Source organism: Amblyomma mixtum, chromosome 2 (genome assembly GCF_055824585.1).
Source record: "Amblyomma mixtum isolate Tamu chromosome 2, ASM5582458v1, whole genome shotgun sequence".
In the NCBI taxonomy this organism is placed as follows: Eukaryota; Metazoa; Arthropoda; class Arachnida; order Ixodida; family Ixodidae; genus Amblyomma; species Amblyomma mixtum.
The window spans coordinates 100423162-100434019 of NC_143013.1; positions in this window are offsets into that span (position 1 = coordinate 100423162).

Sequence of the window (10858 nt, forward strand, 5' to 3'; positions counted from 1 at the left end):
ATTAGTTACTGAAATCCCAAAGTAAGCAAGAGGCAGGCAGGAGGGCGGGGAGGGGGCGAATGTGTAACTGGTTGTAGCACAAGAGAGCAGCTTCCAGATGGGAATAATTCTCGCATCACGAATAGCTCCTTCCTCGATCAGGAGGACCGCAATCGGGAGTGGAACCGCCAGAATTATTAGAATAAATGAAGTAGGCTTCATATATACAGCGCTTGTGTGGTACCGTGCCGGATGTGGAGACGATCGGCAAGCTCCGATGCAGCGCCCATAGATTGGTAAGGTCCATAAAGCCATCCTTCCTGCTTTGTTTTCCTTTTTTGGGGGGCTTCAGCCCCCTTATGGGGCTGCAGCCTCCCCCTCCCCCCCCCCTCTGAAGTTTTTCCGAACTGTCACGCACCGCTGACCAAAACAACCACCGGCGCCAGAAGTCACACTGGATTTTGTCACCTACACTGTCTTTTTCAGACTAGAAAGCACATTTTGGCGCGAACATTGCTAACTCGGGTTGGATTTCGTGGCAACGCCCACGCACGTGGAGTCACGTAACGCAAGTATCAGTTAGCATCATGATCAAAATTACCGTGCGAATATGAAAATTTTGAGGCCATCAATAGCCGATCTTGATTGACCTTGCTTATTGAAAGCCCTGCTCACGCGGCATTTCCCAACATACACACTCGGATATTGGTTGGATATTGATTATTTCAACTTGCGGCATCATTCGTGGCTTTCGTTTGTCCTTCTGTTTCCTTTTTAGCTAACTGCTTTTACTTTTTCTTTGAAACAAAGGAATACTCTTGTGTAATTATGGGTGCAGAATAATTGCTACCATGCAGGCAGTTAAAAATACGTACTTTCGTGTTGATTTCTATATTGGTCCTCTATTATTCTAACCAGATGGCGCTGTCGCGACCGCAGCATGGCCCAAGTACATATCGCGACTTCAGCTATCCTAGTTTTGTTCTCGCCTGGATCGTCTGTCTTTCCGTGTGTAAAGTTTACTATCTGTGATTGCGCAAGATGTTTATTTGCCTTGTTTTACGCATTATATAGAGTGACTTTTGCTCAGATACGTAGATTTAATGGAGACATACGTGTATTTAAATATCTTGTTGCGAGATTTTGTGTATACATACAGTGACTTTGTTTCCATTGAAACTTTTTTGTCCTTTATCAAGTTTTATCTTCGCATTTCTAATACTCCATTTTATATTCGCACCTCCAAGGCATATTTTGCAGAACTCCTCGTTTGTACTTGTCCTCGTTGTTGCGACTAAAATTTCGGTGTAATTACTCGCAATACATGACTGGTGACAGTTGCTGCTGCGCAGTACACCCGAACGAAGGACAGCGTCGTTGAGATTTCTTCCTGGCCGCTGCATATGTACGAAAATGTAAAGGTTCTTGAACGACAAATATTTAGTAAAATATTTAGTAAAATATTTGTCATCTATGGTTGCTAATTTAATGGCCTTTACGTTTTTCACATTAACGGCATGCACTGGTTTGCTGGTTTCGGACTGATATAATTATAGACTTCGTGTGATATTTTCTTTACTTATTAAATACGCAAAACTATGGAAGAATAGGTATCAGATATGTCTGCCGCGGTTTTTAAGACTACAAATGCATCTTTTATTTCAAAAAAAAAAAACATATTTCACTTGTCTAGACTCTGCGTAGCATTATCTAATACACAGTGGGATTGTCAATATGGCAATGCAGTTATTATTCTTGCGTTTGATCCCTCCACAAATTCTGTGAGGAGGCAGCGCTTCAAAATGACCCCCCCCCCCCCCCCCCCCGCGAACAAAATTTCTGGATACGCCACTGCATCAGGCTGATGATGGCAATGATGAAGTAAAGACCTCGGGACAATGTGTGAAGGGAACTCGAATTTTTTTCCGCATTCAGATGCTGAGTGGTGTGTGGAAGTTACTCAATGAAATGAATCAATGCAATTACAGGAGTATAGGGCACGTCCGTTGTTCAAAAAGAAATTTTCTAGCGAAAGTAGTGGAACGGAAGTCCATTAAAGAATAAGCGCTATGGGGAAAAGTAAAGTAATTCAGGATGTCGCTGCAAAATTGAGATTTGGCTTTAACTGAGGACGATGGCCCTAATGTTAATGCAGGGAACTATAATCTCACTGCTATCATTACGGAGTGCGCAGTAGAAGTAGGCGGTAGGCTGGTACGACAGGATAGCGGCAAGCTCTCTCAGCAGACAAAGTATGTAATTAAAAACGTCAACGCATGAAATCAGCACAAGGTATCGGACGTTAGGAAGTTTGACATGAAAGAATCAAGCATGATATAAAGAATAAAGAAGCCTCAAAACAGCTACGATGGCACTGGGGATCGTCAAGAAATGAGATATATGCATAAAGAGACAAGCAAGGAAATGTGATTAGTATTGTGTATAAGATAGCTAAAGTAGCCGAAGAATTCTGCACAATCCTATACGGTAACAAATCTAATCATCATGCTGCTTTTCAACCTAGCGCTGTTATTACAAACGAGAGAAGGACCTATGGAGTCATAAGTACACACAGTGGCATCGTAGCGACATACAAAAACCTGCGCATCAGTCCAAACCGAATCTCTAAGCAATCAATCACGGTTTGCTCATTTGATGGAGTCAGACAGCAAGTTTAAAAACCTTAAAGTTAACCTCTAGTCACTGTTAACAGTAGCTGAATAGCTAAGGCCTTGTCTTACCGAACACAAGTTCGCGAATTTGATTCTGTTGGTAGCGAGCTTATTTCGGCTGCGACAAATTGCCAGAACGCCCTTGTATAGAATTCCTGCGTTTGGTGTACTGTGTTCGCGCCTGTGTTCGGTGCATATAAAGCCCATTGGGTCTAATTCAGAAAGGAGGTCTGTAATGCGCCACACCTGCCACCGACAGTGGAGCATGCTAACACGTAAAAATCAAGAAATAAGTGAATTGACGAGCTCTACCTGTTTCTTCAGAAGCCAGATGCACTGCGTGGATTCAGAAAATATGCGGCGGTTGCCGGTACATCTATGATGTTGCTCGTGACGTAACATCCTGATACAGCCTAAATAGTTAGGCTATGCGTTTTGAGCTTTTTAAAAGTTGTCACTAGTATTTGGTCTAATTTGCTTTTGGCCACTTCCGCTTCTTGAAGCAATTAGAGACGGGGAGCAAAATTACACAGCCTGTGAGCTTTAGTGTCGGAAAATCCTTTGCGGCGATCAGGGGCTAAATAACGACGGGTTGTTGATTAATCTCGACCACATAATTTTGTTCAGCGCACACTGCCACATAGCACACTGACGGTGTTTGCACCTCGCCGGTGTCAAAATTCCGCCGGCAAGGAAGGGTCTCGACCTCGTGACGTTGGGATCAGCAGCAAAGCGCCAGGCAGCGAACCGCACGGCGGGCACGTGAACAACCAGCTGGTTCTAACCGGTAATTCCAACTTTCTTCCGTCCGAATCATTTCGCTCAATCACGAGCACACGCTGGACGACGGCACCGTCGCCGTGACCAGCAGCGAGCTCTTCGTGCTCATTCAGCGCCACGCCGCGGGCTTCCAGAGACAAGGCGTCGAGCCTGGTGAAAGGGTGTCCGGCGTCCTAGCCAACAGTGTCAACAATTTCACTGCCATATGGTCGTGTGTCATCGCCGGCGCAAGCGTCGTGCTGGCCAGACCATCAATTCAATTCAATTCAAGTTTATTTGCATCTATACATTTACAGATGACGGGAGTGCAGACAAAAAGCCAAACGGATTTGACTTGACGGGGTCTGTACCTCCTACAGAATTGGCACTATGCACAATAAAGAGAACACAGATACAATAATGGATAAACGAAAAAAAAGCCTTAGTGAACATTCTATAACAGAAATATACACAGGCAAAAAAAATCAACGATCGAATGCTGAAAGGAATTAAATTGCGGAAACCGTATAGCATAAAATGTTCCAAGAAAATAGCTTTGAAATTCAGAAGCATAAATAATAAGTTACTAACAAGCAAAGAAAATTAGTTAGGCATTCATGGCGTCAGTATATACTACCGCAAATAAAAAAAAACAAAAGGAATCCACAATTAGCCCATAAAAGGAGAGACACGTTGTTATTGAGTTTCTAGTGAGTTCAACAAAGATGGCAGTGTGTGGCGTAACATTCTCACATCACTCACCGAACGTCAGCTGTATGCAAACACAAGCAGTAGTCACCGTTTTGGAGCGACACCTGTAAGGGGAAGTACAAACCTTTTACAGCGGCTGTTGGTTTCCTTGTTCTGCGGCGATTAACACGACGGACAAGCAATGCGGAAAAACAGGGTTCCATCATTTCTATACAGCTGCGTGAAGTAATTCTTGCACCGTTAACGCCTCTGGGCAGAAAGGGCGCCACTGAGTGGCGCGGCGAATGGGACCCTCTTCACTGCATGTGTAGCATCGTGAGAGAGCATAATTCAGAGTCGTTCTCGAGCGCGGCCATCACGGAGTAAGGAAAGAACAGTGGACATTTTCTGCCGACTGCCGCACCGCGGTGCCGGCGTTTCTTTAAGCACTGTGATGCTACGGCAGATTCGCGGTCGGGCCTGCACAACAGCCGCTATTTACTGTCCTCCAGGCGTTACCAAAGATTTTCGAGCATATTTCCACAGCGTGGTTGTGTCTCAGGATGTTTTTGAATTGTCAAAGAGATGAAACTGATCCTTGATCATGACACTTAGTTTGACATTCATGTTAATTGTGCCGGCGCTTAGCCCGCGCTCGCGCTGCGCTGCCGTCGTGGCGCTACATCGCAGAGAAAACTTCTTGTCAATATCAAGCATTAGGTCTATGACTGACGTGAAGTTACATTTGTGATGAGCCCTTTATAATTTCTACCGCCTAAAAGCACCCCCACAATCAGGTCTAGGTGTTCGTTTGCACTGCAATGTGCCAGTCACTCCAACAAATTATCGTTGTGAGCTCAGCTGAGTAGCAGAGCTAACAAAAGACAAGTTCTCTCATGTTTTATGCTAGATGGCACATAACAACGCTGTTTTGCTTAATTTATAAATTTATGAATTAATATGGTTGGGGTTTAACGTTGGGGTTTAACGGTTATTGGGGTTTAACGTCCAAATGCGCCTCAGGCTATGAGGGACGGCTTAGTGACGGGTTCCACAAATTTCGACCACCTGAGGTTCTTTAAGGTGCGCTGACATCGCAGAGTACACGGGCCTCTATCATTTCGCCTCCATCCAAATTGGGCCGCCGTGGCTGTTACCGAACCCGCGTCTTTCGGGTCAGCAGCCCAGAGCCATAACCGCTGAGCCACCGGGGCGGCTTATCTTGAATAAATATTCCCATTGAAGGCAGCTTTCATGAATTCTGCCGCCCGAAATCGCGTCTGTTTTATTCAGAAGCTCTCGATGACTGTGACAGCGTAAGGTTGCCGTTTGGTTGTCAAGTAAAATCATGTATCTTTTACTGCGACTCTGGCAGATAGCACTAGCAGAGAGATACTACGGTCAATCCTTTACCCCGCGGATCCCTCTCACAACGAAAAAAAAAAACAAATTAATTTAGTAGCGGTCTTGCTTACACTCCCGTAAACGAAATGTGTTTATTGTGAACAACAGCAATCTCAGCGCATGGATGTTTCAGACGAAGTACAAGCGATCGAAAACAAGCATTTTGCCAAATTTCCGTCCCCAGCTCACCGATCCGATTACTTTTTGCACTTCGCTACATTATCGAGTCAAGTCAATAAACCGACATTCTGATTGTTGTTGCTAGAATCATGTGCATGATCGGAAAGCTTGTGATGGTCACATAATTTTTCGGGTGCTGATATGAGAACTGTTTTAACATTACAAGCTGCAGATTTTCTGTAGGCAGGGCAGTCACAAAGAACAGTCTCGTGATACCCACAGATGGCACATACAGGGCTATCAGCCATTCCGACTACAGCGCCGAAAGGCAGCCTCTCAGCCATGCGCTAGAGCGTCTGGATCCACGCCCACTGACGGAAATGAAGATTCTCGGTCACTGGCCGCAGCGATCATCGGCGGTGAAGGTTTCCAAGCCACTGCTTCGCATCTTGCGAACTTCCAGCCTGCATAATAGGCTGGGTCTTTAACGAATGCTGACTTTCCATGTGACTTCAGTTTTCTGCTACTCTCCTTTCTCTTTCTTTTTTTTATCCCCTCACCCCTTCCCCCCGTGTAGGGTAGCAAACCGATTATTCTTCAGTAAACCTCCCGGCCTTACCTCTTATTCCTCCTTCTCCCCAGATTTTCGGAGGCTTTCAAGAAACTTTTACAAGCATCTGTGGAAAATTCACATTTGTACACATGTTGTACAGCACAAAACTAACTAGGCGGACTTTATTCTAGCTCCTCGGGAGAGAGGGTCCGAAATACAGGCCTGATAACCTTATGTCTGTATGGCTTTGTGTTCATCTCTGAGACACAACAAGGGCCAATTTACGCATCTATCTTTCAGATGTTTGAAGTCGAAGTGCTCTGCGTCGTGCCCTTTTGATTTATTTTCCGAAATTTGTCACTCTCGCCGCTCAAGCACTCACGCTGTGACGGAAGCAGGTCATGTCGGTACTGATGTGTCAAAGCTGTCCTGAATGGACGTCCCTGAAAAAAATTAATGCTTACACTGACTGTTTTTACGAGCTAGAATGCGGTCTGAGTCCAGCAATGCATTTCATGAAAACATAAGTCTGCACGTTACTAATTCTTTTTTCGTTTGGCTTGTGAAGGTGAACTACGCTACCAGCTCCACGATTGCAGTAACACTCGTTCTGACGGAGCCAATTTTTGCGCGCAAAGCTTTCAAGGGTGCAGCGGACCTGGAAATAAAGGTGAATTCGAGCAAACAAAAGTGTTCCCTAAGATATCTGTGGTCGAGCACAAATGCTTGACCAACTGTAGAATTTCTCATGTAACTCGAGCTAAAACATAATGCAAGTTGTGTAGCGTGATGGGTGAAAATAACAGCAAGTTTCTAGCAGTCGCTTCACCCAGCTCTCAATAATATTAACTCTGCTTGCTCACTCATTTTGTTAACACTAGTTGCCAAAATTTCTAATATTCATTTTCGGCCCGACGACGCCTCAAGCTGAACAGGGAGTTATCAAACATCGCCTCCAGTTTTTTCTAGCAGCGTAGATCCCACGTGATCCTTTTTACCGGCATTTAAAGACGCCCTAAAATAGGAAAACGCAACATGCGTTTGCACTCTTGCGCTGCAGTGTTTATGCGTTTTTAGACCGAGTACGGAACGAATGAAACATGCACGCTAAATGTATCTGAATGAGTGGCCTAACCGCTGTCAGCAGTGTACCGAGGAAGCGTCTGGTCATGTCACCTCGGTAAAAGAAAAAAGTCTGGAAATTTCCTTCTCTATATGAAACTGGTGTTCCAGCGGTGGTCGGCGTCTCTATGCCGTGCCAAGCAGCGCGAGACAAACTTCCAGGAGATTACTTGAGCGGATGGTTACCGCGTCCAAAGAGATAACTAAAAATAACATCAGTCGCCTGCTTAATCTTGGCGTGTAAAACATGCAGGGCTTTGCTCTCCCGCGTGCACCTCATGGCTCGCAATAAAAGATGTATGAAAACACGCTCGCTTTCCCGTGAGATCCGGAGCAAGAAAGCAGTCGCTGGTTCATCCGAGGCCTGTGAAACTCGCAGATGAAAAATGTTCTGTGACTCAGAAGATTTGTTATCAGCAAGTCGAGCCCAGCGGAGCGGCTGAGTGGCGGTGGAATATGTTAAGCGACTGCTGCGTTCCTTTCTCTCAGGCGCGTTAACTTGTTGACCCCAAAGAGAAAGCAGTCTTCATGTTTAAATACTGCATTAGAACGCGGTGATCAAAGAACAAAGCGCACAACATGCACTGACTTCCTACTGATACTCTGTTCATATCGCCTATCGTACAAGTTGCGGCCAGCGTACAAGTTGTGTGGTGCACAAAAGTGCACCACACAAAAGCGCGCTGTTAGTCAGTCTGTGAAGTGTTTAGGGGTAACAACCACGCAAGCACAACGATATGGCTAGAAAGGAACACTTCGCCGCATCCGAAGAAAATTCTTGGCTGCTGAAAAATTCTTCTCAGCTCTGTGTTCGAACCCCAGACCACTGCTTCACAGAAGTTGTCAATCTACCAACTTAGCTTACCGGTCCGCCTAGCTTATGGTAGGATGAGAGCGAGTTGATCAACAGGTCTAAATGCGAGTGGTCTAAGTTCATTATTTCAAGGTCAGTTTACACCGATTCTTTCAGATCGAATGAGGCATGCAATAATTTAGTGACCTCACCTATATCGGCTTTGTTCATTCATCCCTCTTGTAAAATAATTTACTTACCGCTAACTGGCGACGTATTCTTCTGGAAGGTGAAGCGTTGTGAAGATTTCTTGTTTCGATTCGCGACAATTTCTTGGTGCGTGACTAACTCTTTAAAGGCGCCTTTAAGTCCAACTGAAATTCGTGCCTGGGAACTGACATTTGAGTACACACATTAAAACGAGTTTGAGATAAAAAAGTTTTTGTAGAATACGGCGACTTCAACACAATGAACGTATCGATGGGCTCAGTACGTTTTAACTTAGCTTGCAGAGTGCCCTCTTCGATGTCCGCATCAAGGAAAGGCGGCTCAAGGGCACCCCTGAGATTTCTCTACATGTAAGCGCAAGAAAACAAAAAGGCAACTCACAGACAAAAAAACGATAATATTATTGAGACTTCTAACCAACTTATCGAAGCTTTTAAAAGCGAAACAAAAAAAAAGAATAAGGTTTACCTGAAGTGCACGGCTTATATGGTCTGTCACTGTCGCCGTGCCCGCTGTACTTCTGGTACTTTAGAGAAGACTGGACCGTGGAGAACGTTTTCGCTTCGTTGAAAGTTTTCAACGTTTTTCCACAAAATAAAGCAGCTTGGATTGGATGCGCAGGGGGTTTGTGCCTTAACGAACCAGCGTGAGCGCTTCTAGAGGCAGGAGTCTACAAGATCTTCCGAACCCGCACTTACCGCATGTCTGCGTGATGTCTGCGTGACACTGTCAAGCTCCAGCAGAAGGTGGTCCCACTTTTATCATTTCCCAAATGGACGTCAGTCTACAATATAATCTAGAGTGGAACAATACAGGTGGATGAGATTTGCAAAAATGTGGACCAAACTTCAAACACGCTCCTTGAATAGGAATTTGCTCGCATGTGAAAATAGTTTTTAGCATTTTTTAAGAGCAGGCTCTGTGCACGGTCTACAAATGCTAGCTATGCACGAAAAAGAGTACGAAGCCAACTCAGGTCTGCTAAAAGACCTTCCGGGCGTACGTCTCTCCTCCATTTCTTGCGCAGGGGTTCTTTGCGACGGGTACAGTGGAAGGATTCGTCTCGACGGGGGAATTTCAGAACCTGGATGCAGCCTCATTCCGAGAGGTTCCCATCCAGGACCCTCGAGACTTTGTCCTCTGCATCAGCTACACCTCTGATACTGCGGGCCCTTCCAAGCGCGTCGTATGCACCCACTAAGGCACTGTGGCCACAATGGCCACCCAGTGGTACGTGTGCGGGCTCTTTTGGGAGGCCTACGGGTGGTCCAAAGCACTCGCCGTCATTATTAGTTCATAAATAATGCTCTGAATACTTTCAGCGGCTGCTTACAGTCTTTATCAAATGCAGAGAGCCTAAGTGGTTTGCTTCTAGGGATGTAGTGCGTCTCATGTAACAAGGTTGTTAAGTTCTGTCAGTCCCAGACGTGACGATGAGACCACTACTAATCTTCAACATACTTGGAACGCTGGCGATGCCCGACAACAGCGACATAGCATGGCTCACAAAAAACCCCTGGACTCATAACTCTTGACAAAAGCTGCGCTCAGCTGTGTACGTTGCGAATTCTCAGGCTATCCTAAAATATTGCAAGAGCTAGCAAACCATTAATTTGCTTCAACCGAATTTAGCGCTCTCTTTATGCTGGGTGGGCCGCTTTCTCAAGTTTGTAGCGAAATGAATCAATTTTCTGGCCAGAATACAGAGCTTCGTTGCAGGTTCTTTGATACACTCGTTAGTGAATTTCCCCGTTAGTAATATAATTTTTTTTGCGCTTTTAAAGCCATGTCTATCAACAAAAAAACGAGATCTTCTGATCTCTGAAGTGCTCACCTACAAACCCTGATGTTACAGTTCGTAAGAACTGTGAGATGATGCAAGAAGTCTTGTACGTGCCGGCTAACAAAAATTTACTATTGAAGTTTTACGTTCTAAAGTTCAATAGTTACCACTAATTTGTATTTCTTAGAATATTCGGGTGAGGAGTAGGAGGAGAAAACATTTATTGTTGCACTGTACTGAATTGGTAAAGGGAGGTGTGGATGGTCGTGGACCTGGGTGGCAGTCCCTATTCCGGGACGCCATTGGCTGCCGCCGCTGCCCGTGCTCTCTGGACCAGGGCCCGCTGGGCCTCCAGGTCCGAGCTGGACAGGGCCGCCTAGCTCCCAGCCCTCTCTAGTTGGCTGACTTATAACTGCTATATTTTTATTTAACTGGCAAGCCCACACCATGTGGTATGGGTCAGCATACTGCCCGAAGAATTTGCACCTGCCCGTGAAAGTCGGGTCCACGTGTTTTAGTACGGCGGGATTTAGGAAATACCCGGTTTGCAGCCGTCTGAGGTGGCACTCCTCAGTTCTGTCGAGACCCTTGGCGGGTCCCGGGAGTACCCTCCTGCAGAGGCGTAAATGGTTTGTGGTATCCGCGTAAGAGCTTAGCGGAATCGGTATCAGTGCCGCGGCAGAACCGGGGAATTGAGTGGAACCCGGGGGAAGGAACACTCGGGGAGCCGCGTGAGCGGCCTCGTTTCCCTCAAC